Below are 16,569 nucleotides of genomic sequence, written 5' to 3'. Positions count from 1 at the left end.
GCTCTCCTGTGCTGGGGAAGTCCCTTCACTTCGAGGCCAGCTTACCTTCCATTATGGGCTTTTGACAAAGTAGAGTGACCTTAGCTGACGACGTAGCGAAATATCACAGATTTCCCTGGAGTCACATGCGGTCATTTGTCATAAAGCAAGGGCTTTAAGGACAAGGAGGGCTGGCCCAGCAAGGGCTGTAGGTCTCCCTGCTCCCCCTGGCCTGACCCCCCATGGCAGAATGCTGGAGGCATCTCTCAGGACCTTGTTGCTCTGCCCCTGAGGAGGGGTACAGAAAGCAGGCACCCCCGTGTGCTGATGGGGGAGCAGGGCGAGCTGGGCTTCAAAGCCCTAGGACTTGGAGGTGAGCTCTGGTGACGCCCCACAATCTTGGACAAGTTACTCCTGCCTCTGATGGCTACCACTTTGCTGCCAGCAAACCTCCCCGTAGGAGGAGGTGCAGAGCATCAGGGTTCGCCCGTTGGGTGCCCCCGAGTCCAGGGCGGCTCCTAGTGACCTGACATGTCACGTGGAACTGCGGTCCCAGCTGCAACCTCCATGGGAGCAGGTCACCAGGCCTCTCCTCTGCAGAGAGCTGCGGGCGATGTCGAAGCACCTGGCCTGTGGTTAGTAATTTAGTGCTTAACCATTGGGCTACCAGCGATCTTAGGCTAAGCCTAGTGGCTTTGAGCTTAGAGTGACCTGGATTTGAAACTTGGAGTGGGGGACCGGTCCTGTGTGACCTCAAGCATGTCATTCACTTTTCGGTTTCCTCATCTCTAAGACAAAGGGATCCCTGAAGACCCAGACCCACTGTCGTCAAGTGGATTCTAACTCAGGGTTTCCAAGGCTGCGAAGCTTTCCAGGAACCAGCCGACAGCCTCATCTCTTTCCTGAGGAGTGGCTGGTGGGTTTGAACTACCAACCTGGTCAACCAACTATCAACCTTGTCAACCGACTACCAACCAGCCTAGCCCACAGTGCAAGATACTTAACAGAAAATAAAACAAAGAGACTAAGAAAGGAAGCACAACGAGAGAAAACTGAAAGTGGGCCTCACCGGGGCCCCTGCATCATCGGGTTGCTGCCAGAATGGGCTGCCATCCCTGCGGGCCAGAGTGAGGGCTCAGCACCGGAGGCCGAGTCAGGCTGAGAGCCAGGCTGCTGGCCCTCAGCGAGGAGTGACGTCTGCCCGAGGCCCAGCTGCCTCTTCTGTGGACGGAGGGCTTGCTCCTGGGCCCTCCCGGGGATGGCCTTCCAGGCTCTTCTCCAGCAAAAGGCTTCTGTGTGCGGGAGGTGGAGGGACTCTCTGGGACTCTCAGAGTCAGACTCCGAGCGCCCTGGCGGACCCTGCTTCTCCTCTCCAGGTGGGCAGAGCCTGGCCCACGGCGCCGGGTGCAGTCTGGCTGGGTTGGGTGCTGGCAGTGAGCACCGACATCCTCCTAGGTGCCAGCTGCTGTCCAGGGTTGCTCCACGGGCTCCTCCCGCCCAGCATCCGAGGCTCCAAGGGAAACCCACGGTTATTCTGCACAATGTCCCCCCTCCCAGTGCCCCCCACCCCATCCCCGATGCTGAGGCAGGAGTGCTTCTGCACAGTTCGCAGAAGGGGCTTGGCTTAGAAAACGCCGAGCTGGTAATACTGTCTGCATCCCGACAGTGAGATCCCATCATTGATTTTTCCTTATTGTGTTCCCTCATATTTGAAGCCGCCATGCATTTAAAGTCCTTATTGAGTGGCATCCTCTATATAGCGTAACACAAATATCATTCGAAGGGGGCGGATTGATTTTCAATATTTTCACATGGTTTCTCCCTGTGCCGTAGGATCAGTTACAAGACAGCGTATCGGCGAGGCCTGCGCACCATGTACCGACGCAGGTCCCAGTGCTGCCCCGGCTACTACGAGAGCGGAGACTTCTGCATCCGTAAGTACGGCTGCCAGGCTGCCGCTGTTCTGGCTGCAGTGGGGCCTGGGGGGCAGGGGAGGGGAGAGAGCAGGCTGGTCTGTCTCATGACCCCTGGGGCGCAGGCCTCAGCCAACCTCAGGGCCCCAACATCCCTGCCTGTAGCCAGTGCTCAGAGGGTCGGTGCAAGTGCTCTGACACAGATCTGTGCATCAGGCCAGCTCCTCTCAGGATGGATGGAGACAGCTCAGCTCTAGACTTTGATGGGGGCAGGGGAGAAGGGCCACTTGTGGTGCAGGTGCTCGGCGGGGCAGGAGGGGGCAGCGCCGAGGCTCTGGCGCGGGACTGAGCCAGGGTAGGTGCTCAAGAAGGGTTTGGTGGCAGGAGAGGAGGCGAGATAGAGCAAAGGATGGAGCCTTGGATAGAGGGGTGAGCGGGAATGGGGAAGGAAGGATGGACGAATGGTTGGAGATCAAGACCATGGTACCTGGGAAGAGAACCACAGCGGAAGGGGTCCTAAGGGACAGATTCCAGAAGGTGGGGGACTCTCAAAACCGCCTGGGGAGCCCTGCAGAGAAGTGGATCCATGAAGGGCAAGTGTTGCCTCCCTCCCTGTTTGTCGCCAACACTCGGGAAGCAGAAGCCCCCATGTCCCCAGAGACTCGGGAGTGGGCGAGGGGTACACTGCAGAGACCCAGGAGCAGCCTGCAGATCTGGGGTGTGGTCACTTTCCCTCTTCCCTCTGTCCATTGGAAAGGGGTTCTGCCTCCAGGAGAGCAGAGGGACGCTGGGGCGCTCGTTTGATGACTGACAGGAGAGCCCACCCCATGCGCCCATGCGCCCTCCTCATCTTCTGGGGCCTGTGTCTCCTCATTAGTATTCCCCCTGCCACTCAGGCGGGAGAGCGCGTGAGCGCCGGAGAGCGCGTTTGGGCAGAGTGGGCGTGTTGATGTTGGGAACGAAATGACAATTTTCCCTGACTGTTGTTACATCTCCCCTAATGCTGGAGAAACTCGATCCTAATTACATTACAGGAATGAATGAAAAATGCTCCTGCACATGTGTTCAATAGCAATGGCTTTACAGCAAGAACACTAAGACTGCCCCCAAAGCAAGCCCTAATGGCTGCTCCTGAGCAGCAGGGCAGAGCAGGGGCTGGGGCCAGGCACTGGCCAGCGAAGCATGGGGGGTGAGGGTGATTAAGTTACTCGGTGTAGACTAGGAGCCCTGGAGGCACAGTGGGCTATGTGTTGGGCTGCTAACTGCAAGCTTGGTGGTTCAAACCCACCAGCCTCTCTGAGGGAGAAAGATGAGGCAGTCTGCCCCTGGAAAGCTTCACAGCCTGAGCAACCCACAAAAGCAGTTCTACTCTGTCTTACAGGGTTGCTCTTAAGTCGGGATGGGCTCGATGGCAGTGGGTTTTTAGGACCGGGCATGGCTGCTCAACTTTGTGTGCCCAGAGTGGAGCAAGAACCCGGTGGAGGTGAGACTTGGCACTCAAAATACTGGAGCAGGATGATGTGAGTGGCTTTTTCTCGCTCGGGGCACAGGGGCAGTCTCAGGGACGTTGTAAAGGGAGTTCGGACGTCAGCATAGGCTTCTGGACAATGTGCACATCTCTCTCGAATTCTCCTTGGCAGAAGTTGGTCAGGCTCGGGGACTGTACAGAGGGGGCAGAAGTGCCAAGTGTCCTGATTGCACAGGCTTGGTCTTGCTGACCAGGAAAGGCCATTTATAACCCTCTGACCTACTCCTTATGTAACCACCAGGCATTGCCTGCCCACCCAGCCGGAGGCCACAGGCTGGCCCACGGGGAAGCCACTTTCAGGACTGAAGGTTTTTCCCAGGAGGCAGCAGGAGAATTTGAGCAGAGAGAGGGGCACTGTGCCCCCCTCCCCAGTTCCCCTCACCCCCTGCCTTGCTGGTAGGCATGACCCAGAGGGGCAGGCATCCTGTAGGCCTGGGTTTGAATCTCAGCTGTGCCACTTAACCTTCCTCGTCCTTGTCTTCAGAGCTCACGCCACGCCACGCCATGCCATGCCAAGCACGGCTCTAGTCGCTTGACATACGGGAACTCCACAGCCGCCCGTGGGTGGTAGTGGCAGTGGTGGCAGTGGTGGCAAACCCTGCCTTGCGCTGACTTCCTGCCCAGCAGGACAAAGCGCTGCCGGCCCTGCGCCATTCCCCAGGCTTGGTGGCAGATGAGACCATTGAGATCTGTGAACTGATTTTCAGAAGGGGCTCAGCGGACCTTTTCCTCTAGTGGATCATTAGTCCATTTCATGGGCAGGAAAACTGAGTCTTAGAGCAACCATATAACTTGCCCAGGACCGCATGGCTGGAAGGTGGCAGAACCTAGGTCAGACCACAGGCTGCCTGGGTTCACAGTCTGGGCTCTGAACCCCCTGGGCAGGCCGCTCCTGTCTTCTCGAGCCTGGGGAAGATTTCAGCTGTGTGAATCGTGGCTTCCTTTCATGTGCGGGGCTCATGGTCTCTGCCCCGCGGGGCAGAGGTAGGGACGTCAGAAAAGCCAGTTCTCTCCGCCCTGGCACTGGTTCTTAGCATCTTTTCAGTCTTGGTTTTTATTTTAACTTCTCAGAGGAGTAGATGGCCCCCTTTCTCTGAGAACACGCCGACAAGTGCACGCCCACTCCTCATTTACCAGCGTGGCGAGATTTCGAAGACAGGTCCTGATGCATGTGCCGTATGCAGCAGAGAGGGCGACCTCCTTGGGTCACAAAACAGAGTTGACTGCGTCGTTGCCTAAGTGCCCCACTGCGCGACTCCGGGTCCAGCCCAGGTGACAAATGGTTCTAACCACCACAAGCTAGTGTTGCACTTTGTTGCACAAGCGAGTGGTTCCTCTGTGTTTGCACTTCGGAGCTCACAGATGAGGAGTAAGTGTTTAAGTCCACAGGCCTTTGCACATAACCTCAGGGACGCACAGACCCTTGGGTCCCTAGGTGATGGCCCATGACAAATCACCTGAGCCATGTGCCCGTGTGTATGCATTCAGACTAGATCCACTGCCTCCCTGGGTGGTGCAGATGGCTCACACTCAGTGACCCATTGAGAGATTGGTGGTTTGCACCCACTCAGCACCTTGTAAGGAAGGCCTGGTTGGTGTACTTTCTTTTCACTGAGTTATAATTCACATGCAGTTCAGTGGCTCAGTTGCATCAAGGACTGTGAATGTTACTGCCCCGTTTCCCTCTCCCTCCCCGCTCCTGTCCCCAGGTATCCCTCAGTCCTGTTACGATCTTCCCAGTTTACCTGCACAGCTCACTCTGCAAGACCAGGGCAGTCAAGCAAGGACCATCAACTGTGGCCATCCAAAACTGACCGAGCCCGCACTCTAATCGAAAGCAGGGCATATTAAAAGTTTAGAATGAAGTCACATTGGGTCCGTAGGGAGATCAAACTTCAAGATGTTACAGTCCGACCTGAGTACAGTTGCCCAGATCCCATTTACAGTCGCTCGCCTGATTTGGGGCTATCGTGGTTTCTAGCCAGCGTGCATCAGGGCTTCGCTGGAGGCCCGTCCGTGCAGCGACGCTGTGAATGGAGTTTGCCTGTCATGACCCGCTGTCGTTTTCCACAGTTTGGGTAGTTAGGACTTGGACACTGGTTCCGTTCCCTTTTCCAGGGCTGGCTCTTCTTACTTTGCCGGTCTGCTTCTGAAAAAGCAGTCCGTTAACCCTCCAGAGCACCCATGGGGTCGCCATGAGGCAGACTGGTGTCAGAGCAGATGAGCCAGGCTCTGCTGCCGCGGCAAACACACCACATCCTGGTGGCTGAAAGCAGCAGAGCTTTATGCCTTGTCCGTATTACGAGCCGACCATGGGCTGGCCCGGGCGTGCTCCTGGCCAGCCTCACTCCAGGATCCAGACCGACGGAGCGGCATCTCTCTGGAATGTTGCTGCTTGCTGGGGCAGGGAGAAGCTCACTCAGGCAGGCCTGGAAGGCCAAGGGCCATCGATATCTAGTGGACAGGACGAGCACCTATTAGCACAGGCCACCTACGGGCGTCAGCGACCCAGACCCAACAGCTGCTGTCGTTAGGTCCCTTCCAACCCGCCGCAGCCCTGTGGGACAGAGCAGAACTGCCCGAGGCTTTTGGAAGCCACCGGCCCCACCTTTCTCCAGTGCAGACCCTGGCGAGTTCTACTGCTGATCTCAGGTGAGCAGCTGAGCGCTTAACCACTGCACCGCCAGGGCTCCTTACAGATGCCCCCAGAATCATAATCCACTCTAATGTGTTATTCAGCATATCACGGCCCAATAAGGAGACCCTGTGCTCAGTAGGCTGTGCTTCTGGCTGTCTTTCCTGGTGAGAGGCTGGCCCTCCTGGTTTCATCCCCGGATTGGCGGGCAGCATTCTCAAGTTCCCTTCGACGAGGGGCTGGCAGCGCCCGAGACCAGGGCTGCCCTGGGTGGGTGTTTCTTCCTGGGCTCCCAGTCGGGCCATTTCTGTGGAGGAGTAGCCAGGTCCGATGGCCCCCTGGATGACCTTGGCTTCAGCTCCTGACCATAGGCTCCTCTGACACCCCCACCTCCCCCCCGCTTAGGGATTTGCTTCTCCTCCATTTGAGCTCAGCTGTGTGTTTGTAACGGGGTTGGTTCTGTTTGGGGGACATTTTCGGACACGAAGGAACGGTACTAGCTTTTCCCGAGAGGCCACAAGACTGCCCTTGTTCCTAGTATGGGGCTGTGTGGGGTGGGGTGAGGTGGCAGGCTCGGAGGGGGTGGGGAGGCACTTTCTAAGGAGAACCGGTAACATTCAAGTCAGGGCTTTGCTGACCTGACTCGAACCCCCAGCAATAGTAAATGAACAGGAAGGATCCATCTGCTGGCTTACACAGCCCCCTCCCAGTGGTCGCTCACTCGCCTCCCATGGCCCGCAGAAGGGAAGCCCATCCCTGCCCGGTTACAGAAGAGGACGTGGCGATGTGGCTCTGCTAAGGGACTTGTCCACGTCACCGAGGGGCACACCAGGGGCAGATCCTGTGCTCGCCCCCTGTGGGCTAGATATTCTGTCAGAAGGAGGGTCCTATGGTCAGAAGAGAGCGGTGGGGTCTTCTAACAGGTGGTGGGTGGGCAGGTAAAGGGATTTATAGGGAGAGGAGAGGACTGAGACAAATTAGTTTGATTTCAAACTGTTTGCTAGGTTAGGTCCTGCCAGGTGCCAAGGTATGGGAGTGTGTGTGTGTGTGTGTGTGTGTGTGTGGTGGGGGGCGGAGTGTTATGTGTAAGTAGCACTCACGACCTACTTGGAGCTTAGGCTCTCCTGATACAGGTACAGCATCTCCTTGCTCAGCTCAGGAGACTCCCTAGTAGGGAGGCCTGCCTGCCGCCGCCACCAAAAACAGTGCTGATGCCACTACCCTGGGTCGCCAGCACCTGTGTGCTGAGATTTGCTGCATAGAAGTACAACAGCTGTCCATCCTTTTGTCTGTCCGCCCATGTGAGGGGGCTAGTCTGTGGAACATGGAATCAAAATATAATAGAATGTTTCCACTAATTCTTTGAAGCTTCATGCCCTGCTAGGCACTGCCAAGCCCTGGGGTAGATAGTTGAATAAGAAGTGCACAGTCTAGTGGGAGAGATGGTTTCATATATACATATTTATGTGTGTGTGGGTATGTGTGTATGTGTATAGATAGATAGATAGATAGAGAGAGAGAAAGGAGAGATTTTTTTTTTTTAAACACACGATACTAAGCAAAGTGCTGTTGTATGAAGAAGCAAGCAAAGACACAGAGGGGTCACCCGGCTGAGAAGGCTGGGCAGTTCCCCTTGACTTTCCAAAGCTGGTACAGCCACCACGATCCAGTCTTCAGTCTTGTGGGCTTAGAGCAAGGACTTTGAATGTCCAGAGCAGCCGAGCTCCGGGTGATGATTCACTGTGACCCGGCCCATAAGGCGCTGACGTGTCAATCTGATGTCAGTCAATTCCTTTGCAGTGAAAAGCGTAGCCACGAAAGGCACACTGCTGTCTGCTTGTCAGTGCTTTCCAGGCCCACCATCAAGAGTTGTCGAGTGAATGAATTCACGGCTCAGCACCCCTGGAAGCTCCGCCGGCTTGGGAGCTGAGCGGCAGTGGGGTCTGCGTGCCCATTCGTCCCACTCAGAGGAGAGCTCCCACCACCGAGGGCTCTTGTCTTCGCCAATCACAGTGCCAGGAGAATGCATGCTGGGTGCGTGGGTGAGAGAGACTCAGGACCCAAACACTCAGAGGACCTCTTAGGGCCAAGCAGCCGATTGACGGCAGACTGCAGGGCAGGAGGGTCAAGGAGCTTAGTGTTGCGTTGAGTGTGAAAGATGTGTAGAGAGTTGGCAGCGGACAGAGACGAGCCGGGGTCCAGACAGCGTGTGCTCTGAAGGTCAACTATCCAGAGACTGAGTCTTACCCTCCCGACTGGCGATCCTGTGGGGTGCTGGACCGCGGTTTTCTCATCGGTACAGGAGGGCTGTCTTGAGGGCCATCGTGCGGATCAGAGAGCACTCCACAGGGCCCGGCCCAGAGCCGGCAGGCTCACCATCGTCAGCATCGGCTCCACGGCAGTGGGTTGGGTTGTTGGTTTTCTGTCACCTGGGAAGAATTCCGTAAAGGCCAGTGGTTGCTATCTTCATTATGTCCAAGGGGAGGGCATCCTGTGGCAGAGGGGGGAAAGAGGAGAGCAATGTGGGCAGGTCACCGGACCGGGTCACACTGGGTGGGGGGGTGGGGTGCAATGAGAGAGGACTGGGGCTGGATTTGGTCTCCTGGTTGCAGTGATGTCAGAACAGGACCTCCGGGGGCCGCAGCACCGAGAACCATTGCAGGCATTGCAGTGTGCAGGGATGGGTGAGCTGCGGAGGCTAGGCCTGGCCACCGTGGTGATGGGAACACGGGGCAGCCAGCTGGATTTTGCTGGCCATGCTCCTCCCTGTCAGGCCTCTCCCCTGCTTCTGCGAGTGCCAGCAGGTGCCCTGTGCTGACGAAGGACCAAGACACAGCTCCTTAATCGCACCTGCAGCTGTAATTAAACCTCTGCTCCCCAAACTTGGTGGCCTCTAAGGAGAAAGAAACCTTTATTAATGTTAGAAGCAGCTAGGCATCTATGGAAACCCCCTTTCCTGGATGTCCTGGGCCAGGGAGAGAATGGGAAGTAGCTAAATTATTCCCTGGAATAAGTTCCTCCATAGAAACTTCCAGATGCCCTGCCTATGATCTATCCCCTGCCCCCGTGTGTATGGGGTTCCACCCTGATTTCTGGCCCTCCTGGGGTGTTTGCCGCTTCCCCATTGGTCTCACGTGGCCTGACCCCAGTGTGCTCTCCGATGTCTGGTCCCCCCTCCCCCTGGCCACGCTGCCTCCCAAAGCTCAGCACACAGAACCCGCAGAACAGGCTGTTGGCGCTGCGTGAGTCCTCTTCCCCAGGCCCCCCCACAACGCATCCCGATCTCCCCCAGCCTCTTCTCAACCCATAGCCACCTTCCCAGCGCCTCTCCAGCGGCTCTCACCGTCGGACACAGACTACATTTATTTCTTGATTTCACTGGGGCTTTGATTTGGTCACGGCAGACACCTCTGCCTCGGCCTGCCTTCCTCTTCTCTTCGTCTGGAAGCCTCACTGAAACCTGTCCACCGACAGGTGACTGCTCCAAGGTGCACTGGCCGGGAGTTGACCCTGGTGCCCTGTGTAAACCCACTGCCAACTCTCGGAAGGGTTTCCGAGCCCCGACAGTTGTATGGCTTCTTGCGGGTGGCAGTTAGACATTTATGCGCCGGTGCCTCTAGTGCCCCTTGTGTTAGCACGGAGCGTACTGCCACATGTTCAGTGCATGTTGGAGGGGTGTGTGGGGGGGGTGAACATAAGCTCTGTGAGGGCAAGGGCACCTTTGATGACCTATTGTGGAGAAGCTATGATGGCTCGCATGGTGCAGACATCAGCACCTAGACGGAGTGCACAGGCACCACCATTCATTCCCCAGTCTGCTTTGCCCCCTACTGCTTGGCATGGCCCTGCCCCTGCCCCTGCCCGGCTGCTCACTTCACATGCTGCGCCTGGCCTCTCTCCCCGACTTTGTCATCCTGTGTCTTTCTCCCTCGGGTCCCTCTGTCCAGCTTCTGGCCTCCATACCCGACCCGGGGGTTAGGCCTACTTCTGAGGACCCCCTCAGTCCTGCTGGTCCCAGTTCATGCTTAGTCACCACGTTCTCAGGGAACCCCACCCGCCCCCCTCACTCTCTCCAGGCTGGGCTAGTCGCCCCCCCTGTCCTGATGGAAGCTCCTTTCACCCCGGCTACTTGCTGTCTCCCTCGCTGGGCACAGCGCCTGAGGGTCAGCTCTCTGGGCAGGTTTGCTGACTCCGAGAACTCGTGGGTTGGCCTGCCCCAGGGGTTCGTAGGAGACAGTGCCTGAGCCCTGGCTGCTGTCTCTGAGCAGTGGTGTCTAAGCAGACCCCTGAGCCAACCCCCCTACCCACATCCCCTCGGGTTCCTGAGTCCCGCCCAGAATTTAGTGCCACACCGCGTGAGAAGTCCAGGGACCTGCTCTGCCCAATGTCCCTGAGCCCTAGATGCGGATCTCTGGGTTGGAGCTGAGCTCCCGGGACATGGGGCGGAGGCAGCCCCCCACTAATGCTTCTGGTTGCCAGGCTCTGTCTTCCTCTGCCTCCTGCATTTTGAAAGAGTGGCCTTTGTGCATGAAGGAGATGCCGCATCTCCCCTGGGGATCACTGGTTGATAAAGGGATGCCGAGTGGGTCAGTGGGGAAGATCACGGCCCAGAGCCCCCTCTGCATCCTGAGGGCACATCGGCACTACTACCGTTTTTTTGACCTTGTGTTGTGAGTTGGGAGGTTGAGAGCAGAGCGGGTTTCCTTCAGGAGTTCACATATATTTGTTTCAGCTCATTCCCTGCAGCCTCCTCGGTGTCACGTCACCCACCCCACTTCCTCTCTCTCCTCTTTCCTGCTTCCTTCTCTCCTGACCCTTCGGAACGGGTCCTTGAGTAAAAGCTGCCCCTTTGACCTCAAATGATTGATGAGTCTAAGATGTACAGATCTGCCTAGGACACGTACCGGTCTACTTATAGACAAGTCTGTAGACCTGTCTTATAGACCTGTCTGCTGTTTGGCTATAAATTCAGGCATGGGGTTGGATTTGTTTCCAGACTAAAGGCCATAGTCTTGGGGGTTCTAGTCTCCATCTGACCAGTAAGTAAGCCTGGCCTTTTTAAAAATGATTTTGAGTTTTGTTCCACAGTTTCTCCCACTCTATTCTTGACCTGATGGGATGCCTTCCAGGGCAGTTGGTAGTGGTAGCCGGTCGTCAGCACCACCTGATTCCTCTGGCCTCAGGGTTGTGGAGGCTGATGTTCACACGTTGGTTCACAATTAGTTGGTGGAACTCATTGTTTCCAGGTGTCTTTAATTCCCAGCACTCTTCTTTCCTCCAGTCGGAGAGACCAACAGTGGTCCCTCAGCCGTGCTCCTGTCTTTCAACAGCGTTGATGTAGTGCCTGAGTTACCTCCACTAACTTCCAACGAGGTGGGGACTGTCTCGGTGGCTCGGAACCAGCTGGCTGCATGTGGGCCCTGGAGCCAGACTGCTGCCTGTTGTTCGTGTGACCCAGGGCTGTGTCCCTCAAGGTCCACTGTAAAGGGGCAGCAAGAGCACCTTCGTCATGGGTTCGTTGTGAGGCTCACCAGGTGACCGCGTGGAAAGAGCGCAGACAGTGCCGGACACACGGCAGGTGTTTTGGACGTTTGAGGCTTATGATGTTAAGCGCATGTACAGACATGCGTGTCAGGCTTCATAGCACGGGAAGGACTTCCGCCCTCACCTGTCATGTGTGCACATTGATGGTCGAAATGCACGCACGTGCTGTGTATGTATGTTACCTGTCTGCCTGAGGAAAAAGCCCCACAGCTTCGTGCATGCGAGCTTTGAGAGTCTGTGTGCTCACGTCCCTCTAGTTCTTGTGAGAGTCACCTTCCCCATCATCCGGCCCCACGTCCCCTTTTCCTTCCCCTTTTCAAGCAGCCGCGGATGCGGAATTGTCACCAAGGGAGCCCGAACTGCTGCTTTGCTCCGGTTGGGGGGGCAAGGGGGAGTCAATGACACCATCAGTCTCATCCCCCGCGATGCAGCCAGACCCAGACGCAAGGGCAAGGCCATGGCAGTCGCCCCTCCCGCCTGCCCCTGGGCTTCGTTGACAGCAAGCCCTGAGAGCCAGGGTGACCCTGACTTATGAGCAGCCCCTCTCCCTTTTGGGGTGGCCGGGCAGAGGGATCAAGGCCTGGGCCTCTGTTTGTCCACAAGGTTCCATCCACAAAACAAATGGCGCAGGCCTGATTGTAAATCAGCCGGCTCTGTGATTTAGAGGGCCCTGCTTGTTTGCTCAGCTAAGCTTTTGGCGAGGCAAATGCCCGAGCTGCAGAAAAGGTTCTTTGTAGCTGCCGCAGGGCTCAAAACGCCCTTCAGCCTTCCGTTAAGGATTCCCCAAATTATACGGACTAGATTAGTATCTCTATTCTACAAAGCTACTCTACTGCCTACGCGCTGGACAAGACACTTTGTGGCTCTGCCCCACCAGCACCCCATAATTGAAGATCTCCTTTTAAAAGCGGGTCAGGTGGAAAGAGCTCCTAATTTACTAAGTGGAGGGGCCTTTGTTAGAAATGCCAGGGCATTGTTCCGCCTGTTCCTTTTAATCTTGTTATTTCACAATGCGTTTACAGAAAGCACTACCCAACGATTAGATTCCTTGGAGGGAATGGGTCCCCCTCTACCTTCTTGCTCTGTGCTCTTCCGGGCTCCTTCCTCTGCCTGGGTTCTGGAGCCCTGGGTAGGCACGGACTCTGGAACTTAGGCCATTGTTCTTGGAGTAGCACACGCATACGCATACACACACACACACACACACACACACACACACACACACACACACACACACACACACATCCCTGACCCAATCTGAGCACACTTTCCTCTTCTTGAAATCACCTCTCTGCAAGACCCAGGGTTGGGGCTGCATTCTGTGCCGTTGCCAGGTTGCAATCTAGCCGAGGCCGTCAGCTCCCAAGTCCAATGCCATCTGCTGCCTGCTGGGCTAGTTGGGACAGGAGGAGCCACCGCAGTGCGCAGCAGGAGGCAGCCTTTGTTGCTGGGCACTCCCCACACTGCCTTCTGGCTCCAAGGCAGAGCTCAGCCTACCCTGGTCTTCCCTCTTGCAGCAAGTGGCCTCCTGGGGGCTGCCGAGTGTGAGTCCGGCCCTGGCTTTCAAAGATGCATCTTCTTTGTCCAGCCGGCCAAGGTCTTGCTGTGTGACTGAGGGCAGTGTCTTCACCTCTCTGGGCCTTGGCTTCCTCCTCTGATCCATCAGCTCTGGATTCCTACAGAGGCTGCGTTCCGAGGATGGAGACTACGAACCAGGGATGGTGCTCCTTCTGCAACAGCAAAGTGACTGTGAGGCCCAAGACCAGCAGGGCTGTTCTGAAATGGAAGTGTGCAGTTACGGTGTTTGATGAAATGATTCCGAGGAAGAGCCTAAGAAAAGCCAAGTGCACAGGTGTCTCCTGGGATGGGACAGCTCCTCGTCATCAGTGCTGACACACGGTGTGGTGCGGAAGGTCTGCCTCTAGCTCAGGCCAGAGCCCCCGCTTGCACTTCATTGTATTTACAAACATGTTTCCTTGTGCTCTAGGTGTAAGTTTTCCCGACAAATTAGGTTCACATCAACAGTTGTTTCAAGACCCTGGTTACAGTCCCCTCCCCTCCTGGCATGTGTGTCAGCAGTCACTTCATTCTACCTCACCTGCCCCCCCACGCCTCCTCCCTTTGGGGTAAATGTGGGCTGTTGGGTCTCCTTTGATTGTCTAAAGGCCAGCTCCTTCCTCAGTGTGGTTGTTCATTTTATGAGCCAGTCTAGTGTTCTGCTGAAAGGTGCCCTGCAGGCCTCGCAAGCACTTTAGTGCAATGACTCAGCCACGTTCCTGTCCACTCAATGGACTAGCAGCCCTGTCCCTGAGAGATGACAGGGCTTAGGGAAAGTGGTGGGCCTTCATAATCACCAGCCACTGCCAATCCCTGCTTTGCCCAACTGGCAGTAGAAATAAGGATCTCCTCCTTTCCTTCATCATCATCATCATCATCATCATCCCATAGAATACTTACATGGCACACACGCCGTGCAAAGCCTCATTTCTGCGTTCTCTCATTTAATCCACGCACACACCCTATGACATGGTTCTGGTCCTCATTTTATAGATGGGGAAACAGAGGCACAGAGAGGTTACACAGCTTGTCCCACAGTCTCACAGCGAGGAGACAAAGTCAAACCCAGGCACCCAAGCAGATCCGTGCTCGGAAGCATGATTCCCTTTCAGCCTGGGGCCTACAGGTCGGCTGCCCACATCCAGAAGCTTCTGTGCCTGGCATCTCTGGAGGCGGGGAGGGACAGTGGGCAGCATTTAGCTGCGATATTGGCTACACTGCCTGTTCAGTCTCTGCTGTGGGAGGGCAACCTCGCCCTGCCCCCGCACCGCAACCTGTCTGTCTGGTCTGAAGAACGCTCATGTTTAACTTCCCTTTGCCTCGGTTTCTTCATCTGTGTAATGGGGTGATGGGTAATATTACTGTCCACATAGGTCTGTGAGGATTAGGGGAGTAGTTCGTGTCAAGTGCTCAAACAGTGCCCGGTACAAAAACCCACTGGACGCACACAGAGTGAAGCCCTGCCTGGCCGGGCGCCATGCCTCCCTTCCCTCCCACTTTCCCCAGCATGCTGCCTTCCGGGCACTGCTCACGGAGTCAAGGCTTGAGAGACTTCAGCTCTGGCCAGCCAGCAGGGCAGGGCAATGCAGGGCCTCCGCCCACGACACAGAGGCTAAGTGGAATCTCAGCTTTCAGCCCCGCGCGGCCTTCTGGGTGCACAGACACAGGGTTGGGGAAGGGGTCGGAGCACAGCCCCTCCCCTAGCTTCCTAAAGACAATCTTTGAATCTTTCAGAGTCTTTGGGAAGCACAGCTTGAGCTTGAGGTCCTAATCCGTGTCACCGGGATGTGGCGGAGGTCTGCATTGCCCTGGAAACCAGCTTCGTAAGCGGGACGCGCTGCATTTCCATCTGGGGTGAGCAGACTGGGAGGTTAGACCTGCATCACCCAGACCCCGAGGCCCATCCCGGAGGGAATTGATGGGAATTGCTGACTCAGAACCCCAGAGGAGTCCAAGGAGGCTGCCTGCCCGTGGCGGAGAGTGGGTGTGGCAACTAGTGTCCGTTTCTTCCACTGAGGAGCCCAGCAAAGACCAAATGCCCGTGAGTCAACCTGACTTGTGGCTCCTCCATGGGTCAGGGTAGAACTGTGTGCTCCTGAGGGTGTTCAGAGGCCTTTCTTCTGAAGCACCTCTGTGGGAACTACAGCCTCTAACCCCTCTGGTAGTAACTGAGTGTTAGCTGTCTGCACCATCCAGAGACGCCTCTGAGGTGGTCCAGAAAAGCCAAACTCACTGCCGTCTGGTCGATTCCAACAACCCTCCAGGGCAGGGTAGGATGGCCCCTTTGCGTTTCCCAGGCTGTAACTCTTTAATCAAAGCAAACCACTCTGCAGGCTATTTGCTAATAACTCGACAGTTCAAGTGGTGTAAGGGTTGTCTGTCAGGTCTGCCTGTGTCCATCTGTGTGCCCTAAAATGAGCCCGGCTCAAAGGGCGGGTCAGGGGCCTCTCAAGGCCACTTCGCACCCTGGATCCTGCCCCCGCCTGCGCGGGTGAGGCTGGGTCTGCCCAGGACAGAGTAGTCACAAGCTGACTTGCGGCGGCCCCCCTGGACTGTGATTGGTGATGGCAGAGGCAGATGGACTGCCTCACTGGCTCCACGGGCTCACCTTGATGGAGCGTTAAACATGGCTCCTGACATGTGTACAAACCACGCCTGGTGCCTCGCGGCGGCCACCTCCACTGGAGGTCTTAATTACCCGCTGAGAACAAGAGGCAGCTAAGATCTGTGCGTTTGCCCGTGGAAAGTGGCTTGTTTCCCAGAGCTGTGGAGCAAGGGGAACCAGATGGCCCAGTGGTGAAACAGCTGTCTCTTGAGAAGGCATTTCCACCATCTGGGTGGGTTACGAGATCTGCAGTTTTCAGCCCGCCCAGCACAGCAGTCAAGTGGAGGGATGGCGGAGAGAGGTGGGCTGTCCCCGGTGCTCTGCGTCCAGCCCTGCCGTAGGGCCACCTATTCCTGGAAGCCCTGACTCGGCAGTCGTCTCCTGAGCTGGCCTTTGCTGTCCACGCTGGGCTTTCTGATGCCCTCCCCCGTCCCCCCTGCCCCAGAGGGTCTCATCATGTCTGCTGGGCCCAGTCGGCCTTCCATCTCAGCAAATATGCACATCGTTCTTTAACTGCGGCCTCCTTTGGTGGGGCTGGGAAAACCTCGTTGAAGCATTCTTAGTGGTCTGGGCCTGTTATATTTTCTCTGCTCTACGATCCGTGTTAGGTTAAAAGGGCCAGAGCTGCGTTTCATTCCCACAGAACATATTTCAACCCCGACAGGCTCCCTCCGGGGGAATTAGAGCTGATGAGCAGCTTCTGGTTGGCTGGAACCATTAATATCCTTCCCCAAAGCGGCCCTCGCCACACCCCACCTTCCCCAGCTGGCTGGGGTGATGAATATATCCCAGAGGGCTCTAGGTCTTA

The 16,569-nt window shown here is 56.4% G+C and overlaps 1 long non-coding RNA gene across 1 annotated transcript in view; it reads left to right on the top strand.

The window, feature by feature from the left end:
* Window positions 1-16,569, top strand: part of LOC123521191 — a 51,239-nt gene that overhangs the window by 6,819 nt on the left and 27,851 nt on the right. Inside the window, exon 2 of the long non-coding RNA XR_006679662.1 lies at window positions 1,813-1,913. This is a non-coding gene — a long non-coding RNA (uncharacterized LOC123521191). The remainder of the gene's footprint in view (window positions 1-1,812; window positions 1,914-16,569) is intronic.

This window comes from Echinops telfairi, unplaced genomic scaffold (genome assembly GCF_000313985.2).
Source record: "Echinops telfairi isolate 266 unplaced genomic scaffold, ASM31398v2 ScPeMD7_7475;HRSCAF=8513, whole genome shotgun sequence".
NCBI lineage: Eukaryota > Metazoa > Chordata > Mammalia > Afrosoricida > Tenrecidae > Echinops > Echinops telfairi.
Note: the sequence above shows the minus strand (reverse complement) of the source record. Positions and strands in the feature narration are given on the sequence as shown.